We start from the raw sequence: 18,771 nt of genomic DNA on the forward strand, positions 1-18,771 counted from the left end.
CATTCTCATACTACGGACGAGTATGAGAGGATGTCCGTGATAGGCGGAACACAGGCTGCTGGGAAATTGAGTGTTCCGCCTATCACAGGCGGAGGCGGAGGCGCGGCTTTTGAATTGTAGAATGGCCGCCGAGAAGAGCGGCGATCCTGGAGCGGCGATCCATCGGCACGGCACGGGACGGAGGAGGCACGGGACGGAGGAGGCTCGGGACGACGGCGGCTCGGGACGGAGGCTTGGGACACAGGTAGGCTGGACACACACACAAGGCTGCACGGACACACACACACACACACACACACACACACACACACACACACACACACACAGGGATGGATGGATGGATGGATGGATACACACACACACACACACACACACACACACAGGGATGGATGGATGGATGAATACACACACACACACACACACACACACACACAGGGATGGATGGATGGATGGATACACACACAGGGATGGATGGATGGATGGATGGATACACACACACACACACACACACACACACACACACAGGGATGGATGGATGGATGAATACACACACACACACACACACACACACAGGGATGGATGGATGGATGGATACACACACAGGGATGGATGGACGGACACACACACAGGGATGGATGGATGGATGGATGGATGGACACACACACAGGGATGGATGGACGGACACACACACAGGGATGGACGGACACACAGGGATGGACAGCCATGTCTCACCCTCGGCTTATACACGAGTCAATAAGTTTTCCAGTTTTTTGGGGGTAAATTGGGGGCCTCGGCTTATATTCGGGTCGGCCTATACTCGAGTATATACGGTACCCACTTGATCTGTCAATTTTATGCCCAGGTAACTTAATTCTCTTTCACTCCATTTAAACGGGAGACGAGTCATAATTGATCTCCTCTCTACTCCTGGCAGGTTCAAGTTCAAAATCTCTGTCTTGGACATATTTATTTTGAAATTTGGTAGCCCATATTGTTCCAGCTCTTTAAGAAATGTTGGGATAGTTGTTCTCGGGTTCGTTATATATAATAATAGGTCGTCTGCAAACGCAGCTACTTTATATTCTCTCCTGCCCACCCGAATTCCCCAAATATCCTGGTTCCTTCGGATTGCCACCAGGAGGGGTTCCAATGTGATTATAAACAATAATGGGGAGAGTGGGCATCCCTGTCTTGTCCCATTGAACAGTTCCAGGGGGCGAGACAGGGAGCCATTAACTCTTATTCTGGCCGTCGGGTGGGTATACAGAGCCTTAATTCATCCCATCATCCTGTTCCCCAACCCCAAATACTTCAACGTCTCATACATAAATTCCCAATCGACTCTGTCAAAAGCCTTTTCGGCATCTACCCCCATAAGTACTGTGGGGATACCCCTCCTAGCGGCCTCCTGAATCAAAAATACCGCCTTCAAGGAATTGTCTCTCCCCTCCCGCCCTCGGATAAACCCCACCTGGTCCATGTGTAGCCATTTCGGGAGGAATCTTTTTAACCTATCTGCCATTATTTTAGCAAAGATCTTTATGTCTATATTTAATAATGAGATTGGGCGATAACTCTCCTTACCTTCTTTCAGTATTAAAGCAATATGGGCGAGAAGTGCCTTCTCCCGGAAGCTCTCCCCTATCCCTATTGTGTTAAAGTATTCACACAGTTTAGGGGCCAAAAACGTTAAGAATTTCTTGTACTACAAGATAGAATATCCATCGGGCCCTGGGTTTCCCCCGAGGGGCGTACTTTTTATTGCTCTCTCAACTTCCTTTTTTGATATAGGGGCTTCTAGAGCATCCATCTCTTCCTTCTCCCCCTTGGGGAAGTCCAGGGCCCGCAAGTACTCCCTTATTGCTTGATTCCGTTCCGTCCTATCTCCTCCTCTCAAACTTATGTTATACATGGCGCTGTAATAAGCATGGAAATTTTCCGCAATTTCTGGTGTAGCGAACAGCATCTCCCCCTTTCATGCCTAACCATTGGGATGAAGGTCTTGTTCTTCTGTTCTTTCACCCTTCTCGTAATCCATTTCCCAGATCTATTCCCCCACTGGTATCTATCTTTATTAATATTGTGGAATGCAGACTTCCTTTCCTGTTCTAGGTACTCCTCTAGCTCACTTTTTTTTCCTATCAGCTCTTGTCTGTCCCGGTTCCCCTTGGAGCTTGTTTTTTGTTCTAGTTCCTGAATCTCCTTGTATACCTGGACTTTCTTTTTCTCCTTTTCTTTCTTTTTCCCCGCTCCAATCCCAATCAAGGTCTCTCTTATGACAGCTTTATGAGTTTCCCATAGAGTTGCTCCAGGAATTTCCACCGTATCGTTCAACTCAAAGAAGAGGGCTAGCTCCTGTTCGATCTTGCTAATCACTTCTTGATCCTGTATAAGTGAATCATTTAGCTTCCATGTTTTCCCCACTGCCCTATCTCCTTGTATTTCTAACTGTATTTCTACTGGGGCATGGTCTGATAGGGTAATGGGTTTAATTTCTGCCTTTTTCAGATTTGTCACTAACTGATGTTCTATTAAAATGCAGTCTAATCTAGAGAAGGAATTATGGACCATGGAGAAGTGAGTGTAATCCCGTTCATTTAAGTGTGTGATTCTCCACGAGTCTTGCAGCTGCCAATTGACCAAAGCCTTCTTAATTGCTCTTTGCCTCTGTCTTGACACTCGGTTTTCTCCCCTTAAGGCCGCGTACACACGGGCGGACTGTCCGCCCAACTAGGTTCGTCAAACAGTTTGACAAACAGTCCGTTCAAAATTAGCATGAACGGACTTGACCACACACGACGAACGAACAGTCCGCTGAAAACTTGCGCGATGACGTGAACGGCACATACGACGGGACTCGAAAAACGACGTCCTATACACTGCAATGCAACCTTCGGCGTGTAAATCCTTTCTGAGCATGCGCGGAACTTAGTTTGACGAACAAGCCTACACACGAGCGGACTGTCCGCTCAAACCAAGTTTCAGCGGACAGTCTTACGGAAATTCCGAAAAACTTTGTTCGTCAGACTGTCCGCTGAAACTGTCCGCTGAAGCCCACACACGAGCGGACTGCCTGCTGAAACACTGTTCAGCGGACAAAGTTGGGCGAACAGTCCGCCCGTGTGTACGCGGCCTAAGGTGTCTAACCTTGGATCCAATATCCAATTCAGGTCCCCTGCTACAATCAATTTACCTTCCTTAAAATCTTCCAATTTTTTTAGAACTTTCTTGAGGAATTTGTCCGTATTCCTGTTAGGCGCATATACATTATGTACTATTGTACATTTCATGTCAAACAAAACCCCCTTTATAAGCAAGTACCTTCCCTCTGGGTCAACCAAGCGCTCCTTTTCTTCGAATCTAGATGTCCTACTGAAGCCATTGGCCACTCCTCTTGACTGTACTGAAGGCGTATCTCCGTAGAACCATAGTGGGAATTAGGGTGAGACGAGTTTAATCTTGGAGGCGTGCGTAATATACATCTCCTGTAGGCACACTACATTCGCTCCCATAAATTGTAATTCATTATTGATTTTATATCTTTTTTTCCCTTGTGTTTAATCCCCTGACATTGTACGTAACCACATTTACTACTACCATGGGTTTTTTATTCAGGAAATTTGCGGGCCCACGTGGATTGACCTAAGAGGGATCTGGCTAAAGAACAGAGAGGGAGTGAGACGTGGAAGAAAGAGAAAAAAAACCACACAAACACCCATTTCTCTCCCGCACCCCCCCCAAATCTTGTTGCCAAATCTGAGTATACCTGCAGCTCTGCACCTTCATAAGAGACCCCTGGCAGTGTCCTTATTTTCCCCATTATCTGCACTTTTTCTTCAGCATAATGTAGCCTTGCTATCACATCTCTTGGACTTTCCGACCTTCTTACTGACTGGCGTGTAATCCTGTGCACTCTATCTATTTTTAGGGTTTCTGTGGGGTCTCTGTCCAGCAGCAGATTAAATAGCTGCTGGACTATTTTACTTAGTTCCGCGTTGCCGTATTTCTTTGGGAGACCTTTAATGCTTACATTCTTCATTCTCTTGATCCTCTATTCTATACCGGAGGTCTCTGTTCTGTCTCTGTAGGGTTGTAACCTGTTGTATAGTCTCCTCAATCCTTTGTTCCTGGGAATCTAGTCTTTCCTCTATTTCTTCTACCCTCTCAAGGACCAGGCCTATGTCTGCCCTGAACCCCAGTATCTCTGCTTTTAGAGTTGCCTCCATTTTTGCAAACATCTCTATTAGCATTTCCTTAATTAATGGGGTTTCCTCCTGAGATACAGGTTGCCTGCTACTTCCCCTCTAGATTCCTCCTCTATTTCTCCTGTCACCTCCCCCCCTCCTCCTGGGGGTTAGTACTACTTCGTAGGCCTCCCCCTACATCTTTTGGGCCACCCGCCTTAGTCCCATTTACCTTACTCCCTTTACTTTCATCAAGAGTTCTCTGTCTGCTTAGGCCTGATCTCCTTTGGTGCTCCTAATTTGGGGCAACCATGTGTTTCCTCTGCTATATTGGAGTTATTTGCCATATAGCTTTGAATACCTCCCAGGCTTGCCACTGGTGGTTGGTTTTTCCCCGATTTCCCTGTTTCCCCCCTCATTTTGTTAGTCTGCTGCTGGTATATATGGCCGCTACAGACTCTCGCAAATCAAGAGAAGAGGGGGGAGCCCTATGTCTTCTGCAGGGGTTGCTTAACCTGTCAATCAAGGCTTGTTCTACAACCTCTTCTCTATCATAAGTACCTGGGAGATACCAATCTCCTCCCCACCACTCAATCCCCCTTTGACCCCACCAACACCACCAACTACCACTCTCAGGTTACTACCAGTCATGCTCCCCACCACCCACTCAACCCCTCTCCTTCACGTCAAGGGGAGCCGTTGGCCTGGCAGTGGGCTTCTGTGCTATTTTAACCTTAGGTCTTTTAACCCCGTATAATACACACTGGCGTAGTGTGTCAAATCTGAGTCCCGCTTATCAAATCTGAGTCAATTAAGGTTAGTCCCCCACCCCCTTACTCCCTCCCTTATTATGCCAGTTGAAGATCATGAGATTGAATTATCTGCGACAAAACATACACAATCCCAAATTGCACTGGCCATTCCGTCTGGTGCTGTATTAAAAAAAAAAAAAAATAAGTACACAGTCTCAGCGAACTTTGGCCACCTATATGTTTCAAACTGTTTCAAGCTGTACTTAGTTTCCATAGGGGGTAGCATCGGAGCTCTGGGGGTGATGGTAAACAAGAAAGTAGGGTACAGTCACTTGTTATCAGAACTGTAGTCTTGATATCCCTTCTACTTAACTTGCAACATCAAGCATACCCATTACTTCGCTGGTACTTTCCTGGTACTATAGAACAGAGGGTATGTACAGAGTATATACAGAGGATTTTTCAGTGCATTTTTAGCCACTGCTAAGCTGTAGATAGAATGGGTAGTATAATCTGTGGCGTTCCCTCCAGACTAATCCTCCTGCTAGCAGTGATAATAGTTTTGGAGAGAATTTATCTCCAGCGGCTTCCAGCCCACTCGTATCCGGCGAGCCACAGTAGTCCTGTTAGTCCGGTTTCAGACACTAGAGAGGAGTCTTAATAACCTTGTCTATATATATATAAAAAAAAAATTAGCGTTTGAGACGCAATAGAGGTCAATTTTGTGGTTTCAAGTCCTGTCCATATGCAATACTGCTAGCAATAGTGCCTCCATCTGATCATCCCTCTAGGAGCATGGGCAGTATTTGTCTAGCCAGCTAAAGTCTCCTGCTTACTGCTTCCAAGAAGGGGGGAAGGGCGGCCGGACCTATTGTGTCCAGCCCGCTCCTTTGTTCCTTTTCTGGCACTGGACAGTTACCTAGGTCGGGGGGGGGGGTGAGGCTGTGGGGCCCGTGCGGTCCACTCGGCAGATGTGGCTGATGGTTATACTCTGCTCAAGGCCATCTGGCATCTCCTCTCAGCGGCCATCAATGGACACGCACTGGACATGGAACAGAGTTTTGGGAGAGCCAGAGCACCTGGGTGACGTCCTGCACGCGCCTACATCATGGTAGTCCCTGCCTTCTACCGGCTCTGCAGAGGTAGCTAAGAACTGCATCCATGTAGTCCCAGGCCACTCTGTTGAATGCTTTTTCGGCATCTAGAGAAATCTAGAAAATCTTTTTAGATGTGAACCAATGATGTATATTAAGTGCTTTAATCGTGTTGTCACATTCTTCTCTTCCTGAAATAAAACCGACTTGCTCAAGGGATATAAGAGAAAAAAGTAGAGGTAGAAGTCTATTTGCTAGGATCTTAACATAGATTTTTACATCTACTTTAATCAGGGGAATTGGTCTATAATTAGTGACCTGGGTTTCATCTTTGCCTTTTTTAGGTATCACCATTATGTGTGCTTCTAATAGTTGTTTTGGGGGGTGTTGGTCTGATTGGAGTGAATGAAAGGCTTTAAGAAATCTTGGTTTCAGTGTATTTGAAATTGTTTTGTAATACTGTAGGGGTAGGCCGTCTGGTCCTGGGACTTTGCCTATTTTCATATCTTTGATTGCTTTATCGAGCAGTAGTTACCACAATCTGAGGTGGGCTATATTTTCCCACTCTTGTTTCCTTGTACATAGTATATTTTATGTCTTACAATGTATTGTCTTTTTGTGTTCATGTTCAATTCTTCTGCAAGTTGTGCTCTAGCATTTGTTAGTTTGTTAAGTGTCGTCAGCGTGATGGTTCGTTTATGTGCTGTTTCGAGTTGGTGAATTTAATTTAACAATGTGTTGATTTTTAACTGGTGTTCTTTCTTGAGCTTAGCAAGCTCGGCTATAAATTCCCCTCTTATGATGCATTTATGTGCTTACCATTGAGTGAGGAGTGACGTCTCATCATTTTCGTTTTGGGAGAAATATTCTCTTAATGAGTCATTAAAGTGTTGAACGTCTATGGGGTGTTTGAGGATATATGTATTGAGTCTTCAAGACCTTGTTTTTATATTTTTCACTGGGAATGTTAATGTAATGGGGATTGGGTGGTGATCTGATAGGGTCATGGTTTCAATTGTGGTATTTTTTAGTAAGTTGAGGTCGGATGTGACAAGAAAAATGAATCAATCCTAGAGTATTTTTGGTGTACAGAAGAGAAGTATGTGTAATCCTTAGTTTGTGGGTTTAGGGTTCTCCAGGTGTCATGCAGTATGAGACCTTGTAATTGTAATTTAATTTGCTTTATTGCTCTAAAAGGAAGGGTTGATGTGCCATTTGAGGTGTCTATGAGGGGATGACATTAAAATCCCCACCAAGGATAAGAATTCCTGAGGCTAACGTAGTTAGAAAATTTCTTACATTGCGAAAGAATGCTACCTGTTTTATGTTTGGAGCGTATATATTGGCAATAGTAATGGGATAAGATCCTATTTTCCCTTTGAGGAAAATGAATCTTCCCAGTGGGTCTAGCATTAAGTCTGTTGGTTAAAGTGTGTTTATTTGGAAATCAAAATACAAACTTCTTTAGATTTCCCATCTGGGTTAGTGGTGTGATAGGCTAGAGGAAATCTTTTTTTTTTAATTTTTGGAATCTTATCAGAATTTGAAATGTGTTTCCTGAACGCATATACTATTTGCCTTCTGCTAATGAAATTCATTAAGAAATTGTATTCTTTTTTAAGGAATATTCAGTTCTTTTTGCATTAACTGAGAAAAGTTTCAGTGAGTATGGAATGTTTTGTTGTTTGTGGCTGGACATGCTGGTTGCTGCTGGTCAAGCACTTAAATAGTATTAGATAATATGCCTGAGGTTAGAGACTTTAGAGTAAATTAGACAGTGTTGCAAATTGGTTAGGTATTGATTAATGGGGGGCTCAGGTTTAGGGTGAAACTGTGAGGGGGGGAAGAGGAGAAGGAACCCAAGAGGATAAAAAAATGGGAGAGGTTAAGTGGACCGCAGGTAGATTTAGACCTGCTAGTCTACCCTAGTCATTTTTTTTTCCGTTCTCGTGTCTATCACCCCTGCTGAGGAGCGACCAGAAGGAGACTGAATGTTGCTGACTATTGAAAATCATTTTTAAAAAAAATCTGGTTTGTTCAGAGGGCAATCCAGTGAATTCACCCTCTGTGTGGGTTCAAAGTCTAAACTAGTCCGGTGTTTTTTTCTAAGCCTAGCACTGTGGAGCAGCAAGCTAAATACAATATATATATGGTAAAGGATTTATGTACATACAGTGGTGTGAAAAAGTGTTTGCCCCCTTCCTCATTTCCTGTTCCTTTGCATGTTTGTCACACTTAAGTGTTTCGGAACATCAAACCAATTTAAACAATAGTCAAGGACAACACAAGTAAACACAAAATGCAATTTGTAAATGAAGGTGTTTGTTATTAAAGGTGAAAAAAAATCCAAACCATCATGGCCCTGTGTGAAAAAGTGATTGCCCCCCTTGTTAAAACATACTATAACTGTGGTTGTCCACACCTGAGTTCAATTTCTCTAGCCACACCCAGGCCTGATTATTGCCACACCTGTTCACAATCAAGGCATCACTTAAATAGGAGCTGCTTGACACAGTAAGGTCCACCAGAAGATCCTTAAAAGCTACACATCATGCCGAGACCCAAAGAAATTCAGGAACAATTGAGAAAGAAAGTAATTGAGATCTATCAGTCTGGAAAGGGTTATAAAGCCATTTCCAAAGCTTTGGGAATCCAGCGAACCACAGTGAGAGCCATTATCCACAAATGGCGAAGACATGGAACAGTGGTGAACCTTCCCAGGAGTGGCCGGCCGCCCAAAATTACCCCAAGAGCGCAGCGACGACTCATCCAAGAGGTCACAAAAGACCCCACAACAACGTCCAAGGAACTGCAGGCCTCACTTGCCTCAGTTAAGGTCAGCGTTCATGCCTCCACCATCAGGAAAAGACTGGGCAAAAATGGCCTGCATGGCAGAGTTCCAAGGAGAAAACCACTGCTGAGCAAAAAGAACATCAAAGCTCGTCTCAATTTCTCCACAACACATCTTGATGATCCCCAAGACTTTTGGGACAACATTCTGTGGACCGATGAGACAAAAGTGGAACTCTTTGGAAGGTGTGTGTCCAAGTATATCTGGCGTAGAAGGAACACTGCATTTCATAAAAAGAACATTATACCAACAGTAAAATATGGTGGTGGTAGTGTGATGGTCTGGGGCTGTTTTGCTGCTTCAGGACCTGGAAGACTTGCCGTGATAAAAGGAACTATGAATTCTTCTGTCTACCAAGAGATCCTGAAGGAGAATGTCCGACCATCTGTTCGTGTACTCAAGCTGAAACGAACTTGGGTTCTGCAGCAGGACAATGATCCTAAACACACCAGCAAGTCCACCACCGAATGGCTGAAGAAAAACAAAATGAAGACTTTGGAGTGGCCTAGCCAAAGTCCTGACCTGAATCCTACTGAGATGTTGTGGTATGACCTTAAAAAGGCCGTTCATGCTCGAAAACCCTCTAATGTAACTGAATTAGGACAATTCTGCAAAGATGAGTGGGCCAAAATTCCTCCAGGACGCTGTAAAAGCCTCCTTGCACGTTATCGCAAACGCTTGGTTGCAGTTGTTGCTGCTAAGGGTGGCCCAACCAGTTATTAGGTTTAGGGGGCAATCACTTTTTCACACAGGGCCATGATGGTTTGGATTTTTTTTCACCTTTAATAATAAACACCTTCATTTACAAATTGCATTTTGTGTTTACTTGTGTTGTCCTTGACTATTGTTTAAATTGGTTTGATGTTCCGAAACACTTAAGTTTGACAAACATGCAAAGGAACAGGAAATGAGGAAGGGGGCAAACACTTTTTCACACCACTGTAGATATGTGATCGGGAAGGGGTTACCCTGAGGCTGGTATTAATATACCCTTAGTACATTGCTGAGAGGGATATTGTTATTTTCAAATTAAAAGGTGCATTAGTTATTTACAGGGTTATATAGGTGTAAGAAAGATTCCCTGAGGTAGGTACATATATGGTATTCGTGATGGTTGAATGAGTTGGTAAGTGTAACTTTGTGTCATTTAAACTTTAACCAGAAGGGGGAGCCAGTGTATAAGAGGGATGGTAATAAAATGTGAATGGTGAAGTTATAGATCCACAGATATGGATCCATTCGATTTTATGTGGTCATCTGAATAGAGATAACTATTGCTTTTATCTTATAACCTTATTTATATAATCGTTATTAACCTAAACTGTTGAATTATCTAAAATAGGAAACAGTAAATGTAAGGAGGATTTGGGTAGTCATAATAGGTGTAGATTATTTTAGAATGCCATATATAGCACTTTGATTATTTAGAAAATATTCTGGCTATTCAGTATACTTATAGGTTTAACTATAGGTGGGTTTAGTTGTTTAGAAGTATAGTTTAATGCAGGTTGCTCTTTTATTTGTTCAGATTGAATTTTGATCCACCATTATGCTTCTTACGTTTTATCAAATTTAATAAACACTCTATCATATGGTACTGATCAATAAACAACATTCTCTTGTCAAAACCTACAACAACAACAAAGAAAAATCTTAACCTTGAATTAGTAGCCTAACCATAGGCTTATATTGATTATGCCATAGAGTCTTTTACAGCCCTTGTGCATATTACGTAACAAGTCCGCCTCACTAGGCTATTACATGTTTCTTTACGTTTTACTCCTGTCAGTCATCTGTGGGACCCTATTCAGATTCTATGATGCAAGATTGAGACTGATCTACGAAGTATATATTGTACTTTCGCTAGGCAGAATTTAAGGATCTTTATGCTATGTCCAGATAAACCACATGTTATTCCAAAGCATATGCAATACTCACAGTAGTTCTTCCCCTGTTCATAGCTGACCCAGCAGTCCTGACAATGGCGGCATTTCTCGCCTATCTTGTAAAAGAAATAAAAGTCTTGACATGTTTGCATCATGAACGTAAACTGCAGGGGGAAAAATAAAAAAACAGAAGGAGGGGTAATGACAAACAGTTAATTTGAGAACTGAAATTTTAACTGTGCGGCCATATACATGCCAATTATAGGATTCATTGTTCCAACTGATGATCTGGTATTAGATAGCTGTGTACCAATTATTAAATTATAGATGATTAGGGTATAAAGCATAGATGTCTGTTCTTCGGTAGTTCAGGTGTCTCTGCAGCGAGGAGGTGATAGCCCTGGACTTCCTTGTTCTTCTCCTCTTCTGTTATGTTGTGCTGAGGGGGATCTATGATGGCTATCTCAGTTTCTTTGGGCTCTTGGTGTATAGGTGTTAGTTACTTTGATCCATGTGTCGTTTATCATGAAGGAATTGTCCAGTTCAGGCACCTCGACCATAGGCATGATCAGTGTTTCATAGAACACTTGATGGTCATCAGTGCTGTATGTCCTCTCCATGTGTCAGAAAGGCAAAATGGAAACATTCATCCATATGGAATGCCTCTAGTTCGCAGCTGGTCTAATATCAGAAGTAAGGCTCTGCATTGTTGCAGTGTAATATTTGAGAGGTCTTGGTAAGGTTTGATTTCATTACCATTAGAGAAAACACTGTTTTAATCTCTTGCTTTTTTTAGCATAGCTTCTTTCAGGGGAAAATTGACCAAACAGCATATGATATCCCTGTGGGGGATCAGTGTCCCGTCCTCTTGGCCTGAGGGCACTGTGTATCCTCTAAAACTCAATAGAGGAGTCTGGGGATCTATCCAATAAATCATTGAATATAGCTGAGGCAGGTTGTTCGATTGGATTTTGGTCAGTTATTTCTGGGACCCCCCTAATTCGTATATTATGATGTCGGCCACAGTTATCCAAATCTCCTAAGTGGCAATGTATTTCTATCATTTGTGAGAGGTGCATGTCTGAAGAATTATTTACCTGTCTGGTGGTGTCTGCATGGCATGCTATGGCATGCTCCAAAAAATTTGTCTAAGTCAATAGTTCTATTCGTTAAAAAATTAAAAGCGTCCATAGTGTGACCTTAGTGTGACCTGGTGTGATTTAGACAAATTTTTGGGAAAACCATGGCCTGCTCCACTGATCCCCTCCTGACTGCAATGGCCTTTATGTATGCTTTGAGATCAGTAATAGCTGCAGACTGTGTTGATTTGATGTCCATTGCCACTGCCTTGAGATCCGAGAGGCAGAGGCTTTGTGCAGGCTGTGCTGCTCTGCTGTGTCCACCGTCCGTTATGGGACAGAAGCCGATGAATGGTATAGCTGTCTGTGGTGAGGCTGTTTGGCCTTCTCCCTGTGATGTCTGGAAAATCATGGAAATGTTGTTTGGTGGCTGCAAGCTCATGTTTTCGTGAATTGTGGATGGCAGAGGAGCTTTGGTCACCCTTTCCCATGCTTGGGAGACTCATTAGGGATCCTGTAGCTGATTTTTGCTGCTCCTGTGTGAGGAGCAGCAAAAGGATTCGGCACTGGCGTCCTTCCCGGACCAAGGTTTGACCTCACCCCTTGACGTATCATTAGCAACTGAGGCAGAACCTTTCAGTGAACTTTTTGTCTCTATCATTACTACCTCAGGGATGTCTGTAGACCACCAGTACTTACATTGTTTGCCACCAGGAACAGAAATCGTCAAGAAATTCCTCACCTATCATTAGTGAAGTTACTATGCCACATTATTTAACCTATCCAGTGTTAGCCCATAGCACATCAAATCAACCACTCCATATGACAATTACGTTTTCGTCTATTATTGTCAGAAGGCTTAATAGGCCCCACGAAAGAACCACGATTTGCAATGAACTTTTGTGAATAAAAGGAGATAGCTTTTACATTTAAAAATTGTTAAAGATTCCAAAGCTGAACATTAAAAACATTCCTAACATGTTTACGCCTAACACTAAAAAAATTGCATTTGTGAGGAATTTTAGCGAGGGGGCGTGGCTTGGAGATGGCGGAGTAGGAGAGACACACGCTCGCAGAAGCTCCTACCCTCCACCCGGTCTCCCAGTGTTGATGCTACGGACACAGTGTATCTACCCCCCCCCCTTCTAAACGGCGCGGTATAGAATTAGAAGCAGTGCTTACCCTGGGATGAAGAAGAAGGAGAAAGGGGCTCAAAAACAGCGGGAACAGCCGGAGATAGAGCGCTTTTTCGCCCATACAAGAGCGGCGGTGTCCAGGAAACAACCAGCGGGACCACGTGACTTAGCAGTAGGTGGAGACAAGCCGAGTAAGTGTATGCACGAGTTATCTGGAGGGGAGACAGGCGGGATGCAGGAGTGAAGACAGTCTACTCCCCAGCTCCAAATGGGTAGGACCTGGGGGTTGCAAAGAGAGGAGGTGGTGGAGGAGAACGGTAACCCCCAGGAACACCAAGGAAGTGCACGGCTATCTATGGGAGATCCAGAATTAAGAGCAATCTTCCAAGCGCTCCCTACATGTGCAGATATTGAGACAATGGTGACCCGGTTTGAGGACACACTCCGACGGGAGATGAAGTTAATTCAAACTGAAGTGCAGCATCTATCAGAAAGACTCCTAAGAGAGGAAGATCAACGGGCATCCTTAGAGAAGCGGGTTCAACAGCTGGAGCAGGTACAGACTGTACAAGTTTTACATGTTTCTAGTATGCAGTTGCAAATAGAGGAAATGGAGGACCGCAGTCGCCGTCAGAATCTTAGATTCAGGGGGATATTGTATCAAACAAGGAGAAAAAATGCACAGCAGTGTAATGATCTATTATACATCATGCAGTAGTGTAACAATGTATGGAACAGATTTGAGAAACGTAATTATTTGAATGAGGCCATTTGATTCTTATCCAACTTGAACTACAATTGTAGCTCAGTAGGATGGATGGTTAGTGTTTACCCACACACAGCGATGTAGACATAAACTCCCGGTGACATCTGAACCGGAAATAGATGTCACTTCCTGGTTGCAGTTGAACAGGAAGTAGAAAGGCCTAAGGGGAAGTCAGGGAGATCACTCTCTGCTGACAGCTGCTGAAAATGGTGGGAGGGACAGACGCACCTGTGCAGGTTAGCGACGCCCTGTTTTTAAATACACATAACTATATAAGATTGCTTAGTATATCGTGTGATCACGCTCTCTGAAGACGTGAAAACACGAAACGCATCAGGGCGGTGATCACACGAGCAAGAGGGTGAGTGTTAGCCAACAAGGACCCGGGTCCATACACGGAGACTGTGTTGGATGAGATCTGCAGCCTACTGGTGAGACGATCGTGCGGCAGCACTTACAACACATATGTTATATGTTATACGCTGGTTTTAAGTTGTTTTAAATGTAAGCATATTATGTAAGGGGGGGAAAGGAATTTTTTCAATCCTAAATAAAAGGTATCACACTATATGAGACCCCTTGAATCTTTTGCATGTCTACTACCAATGTGAGAGCAATCAGTGGGACACACAGAACCAGACAGAGGAGTTCCACATAGTGGAGACAGGCTCTAAAGTGATTGGAATCTGGTAAGCAGCCATCTATATACATATTCACGGAGGTGGAACAGCACATGGTGAAGGTGTAGGACCATACCCATACACACCCAGATATCTGAGAAGATTTTATGAATATGAATATGAAGGACTGCACTCATTGATGAGGAATAGAGTGTGATCTCTTGGTGTATGGACATTAATTCCTGACAAAAGTCTTGCTGGTTCTTTAATACTTGGTGTTTGGACACCAATTTTGATAAAAGACTTGCTGGTTTTTTAAAAAAGTACTACATGCTTAACATAGACAAATTGTTTGTTGTATATGGAGATGTGGTATCAGCGCTGTTAGTGGTTATATTTGAATCCTCAGGTTAACCAATTCTTTTGTTTTTTATGCATGATAAGTTTTATTTTATAATGCCAGCTAAGTATTAAGAACCATCCCCAGGTGGGAGTAAGTTGACTGCACCCTTTGAGCGCTGGGAGTAGAGGTGAGCATATCAATTGTTTTGAGTGCATACCTCTGCCAGATTTGACTACATACTGTGAACCTATCTATTAGATTGGCTATTGTTTTACCCAAAGCGAACATGGATGCAGTTAATTTTTTGGATAATCGCAATATAGATTTGAACACCTTTTTTTCTGCAGAAGGAGATTGGGAGGAAGATGATGATATGAATGCTACATTAAACACCTTAGAAAATATTTTAGAAAAACAAATCCGCACATGGTGGGACATAAACGCATTTGAGCATTATATAAAAGAACAGATCATAATGCGTAGTATGAGATGGGAGGTCAGCCCACAGGATGGTCTGGATGACCTAAACTCTAATACAGAATGGCTAGACTTTTTGAATGAAGTAGGCATGAAATTGCAACACCTAGTACTAAAACGCAAAAAGAGGAAAATGGATATACTAAAAGTGAGGATAGCGGAATTGCAAAGTAAGATACAGACAATTAGAGGTACACCGCAACTAATAAGTTTTGATGAGAACATGAAAAAACGATTAGAAAAAGTAGACAAAGAAGTACAAAAGAAGAAGGCCAAAAAATTCAGGAGAGATATCATTGATTTCAAAACAAATAAAATATATACATGGCAGGACCCTACAACTATGGTGGGAAATAATAAGGATTCCATACCACAACCTTCAGGTAGGAACACACAGAGGGTAGAACAACCAGTACATAATACACAACATAGTACACAAAATAATTCCCCCACAAGACCTACATATCCGACACAGAAAGGTAATAGGAGGGGGAGAGGAAGGGAACCTACCCCAGGCACACCAAGGGGAAATAACCATTATACTATAGACACTCAGAACCGATATGCACCCCCTATATGAGGGACCCCCATATCAAACACACACTCCAAAACACAACCCCCCTTTTTTAGGGAGAGGCAGGAGGGGACAATACAGGGGCAGAGCACGAGCCACACGACCCTGGAGGGGACGGATGGTGGACTACAATTATCAACAACAATGGAGGCAACCCTCACAGGACGGCACACTATACAACACCCCAGGCCCTATAAGAACTACGCACGGAAAGGCGTCAGGGCAGGACACAGAGTCCAGCAGAAAAAGGCCCAGAGAAAGAGAGTGAGTGGAATTTATAACCTGTCCAGTGTAACATTAACAAAAAAAGAGACTAATATTTTAAATGCAGGCCTTAAATGTACTGCCACTAAGCCAATGAACAAGTTCAATGTTTACATGGACATACACAAATATGTCAGAAAACTAAACATAAAAAAATATGTGATGTCTAATGATACGATAGCCTGGGCCAATAGTTAATGGAATTGCAGGAGTTGATAGTGGACTTAGAAATAAGTCACTATTCAATCTCCCTCAACCTTCAAACCATCAGGTAGAGGTATTCAAACAACTAGTATTAAAAGATTTGGAATCTCTACAAACACGCAAACAGGTTAATCCAAGGCATATAGAAGAAGGCATAAAAGCACTGGAAAAAAGGGAAAACATAGTGGTGAGACCAGCAGACAAAGGGGGAGGTGTGGTGGTTCTGGATAAGGCTTACTACCACACCCAACTGCAGACTATACTGGAGGACACAGAGACCTATAAGCGACTAAAAGGAGACCCTACAAAACAATATCGTGAGTCCCTATTTAATCTGGTAGATCATGGATTTTATAGAAGAATAATCACTAAGAAGGAAAAACAATACTTATGTCCCAGTTATAACAGAATCCCCACGATATATACGGTACCTAAAATACACAAAAATGCTGTTAAACCACCAGCCAGACCGATAGTAAACGGTATAGAATCGGTAACATCACGATTGGGGGAATATTTAGATGTCTTCTTACAAACAAGTGTTCAGACCACCAAGGCATACTTGAGGGATACCACATCCTTTTTACAAAAGATCAAGCAAATCAACTTTACAACAGATGAGAATATCTATCTGGTGACGGCCGACGTGGCTTCGTTGTATACCATAATACAGCATGAGGACGCACTGTTAGCGTTAAAATTGGGCCTTATGCGATAGGGAAGACATCCCATTTGAGCAGAGGAGATTCCTAGGCATGATACTGGACTATTGCTTAACGCACAATTATTTCTGGTATAATGGCGACTTCTACAACCAGAAAACAGGAGTCGCCATGGGAGCTAAATTCGCTCCCAGCATAGCGAATCTTTTCATGAGCCAATGGGAGGACAACTGGATATACCCCAATAGACGTAAGGAATTGACCTTTTACAGTCGATACATTGATGATGTTTTCCTCATTTGGGAGGGTACGGAGGCATCCCTAAAAAGTTTTATGGAACATCTAAACAGTAATAAGAGTAACATCAAACTTGAATATAATTGGAATACAACCCAAATACAGTACTTGGATGTAGAAGTCATTAGGGAAGGGAATAGTCTCCGCACCAAAGCATACTTTAAAGACACCGACAGAAATAGCTATATACCAGTGCGCAGTGGTCACCACCCAAGGTGGTTGTCCAATATCCCGAAAGGCCAGTTCACCAGAATTAGACGCAACTGCACTTGGGATGAGGATTATATAAGGCAGGCAAATTCACTTAAACTCCAATTTGTGGAGAAAGGATACCAACCAGAAATATTGGAGAAATTAATAGTGAACATTAGCCAAAAAACTCAGGATGAGTACTTGTTACCAAAAATCAAGCGAGATAATAATACCTATGAATGGGGGTTCATTTCTAATTATCATAAACAATACAAAGATGTTGAGACCATCATTACCAGACATTGGCATATTCTGCAGTTGGATCGGGTGATAGGTCAAAATTTACCAGTAAAGCCACCCTTTATTTATAGAAAAAACCCTACGTTTGGGGATCAGGTCGTTAAAAAAGTACTAGACCCACCAAAAAGATTGAAAATGTTCTGGGAACAGACAGGCTTTCATGCCTGCAGGAGATGTAAAGCCTGCAGACAGGTGACTACCCACTTTAGAGCGTTGACCCACTTCACATCAACAGCAAACAATTCCACGTTTCCAATTAAGGAGTGTATTACATGTAGATCTACACATGTGGTGTATGCTCTAGAGTGTCCATGTGGCCTCATGTACATAGGCCGCACTAAACGCATGTTATCCACACGAGTTGCAGAGCACATCTATAATATTACTATAGGGTACAAAGAACATAGTGTGTCACTACATTTTAGGAAAAAACATAAGAGAGACCCTAAGGGCCTCAAATCTTGGGGTATAGACAAAATACATCCAAACTGGAGAGGTTCTAACATGGTGAGGGAGATCTCTCGCCGTGAAACCGAATGGATCTTCCTCACAGATACACTTAGCCCCAAAGGCCTCAACATTGAACTTGATATCAACTGCTACATTAGCAATTATTAGCATATATTAGAGGCCCGTGGAATTCTGGTAACCAATAGCAACAATTCCATATGGAGAGACATAATCACTCATATTTTTTTATGTTTATTTTTGTATTTTGTACTGACAGATTCTATTGTGTTTTGTATATATAATGTAATAGGTATCTTTGCCAAACAGTTCCGCTATACTCACATAGTATAAGATACCAGATATCATTGATATATGGCTTTATATACAATTCTGTATCATTCACCCATACAGATAAGGTTTATAAGGCACTCCCTACATGTTACTGATGTGCATTATGAGTTATATATCACTCCTATACTCTTATTGCATGTTAAATCATGGTCAGTGACAAGTGAATACACAGCCACTGACATGCATATTGTATCAAACAGCTGCTGAAAATGGTGGGAGGGACAGACGCACCGGACGTCAGACGTGGAAACACGAAACGCGTCAGGGCGGTGATCACACGAGCAAGAGG

Source organism: Lithobates pipiens, unplaced genomic scaffold (assembly GCF_037356315.1).
Source record: "Lithobates pipiens isolate NorthernLeopardFrog02 unplaced genomic scaffold, aLitPip1_a1.2 Scaffold_8, whole genome shotgun sequence".
Lineage (NCBI taxonomy): Eukaryota > Metazoa > Chordata > Amphibia > Anura > Ranidae > Lithobates > Lithobates pipiens.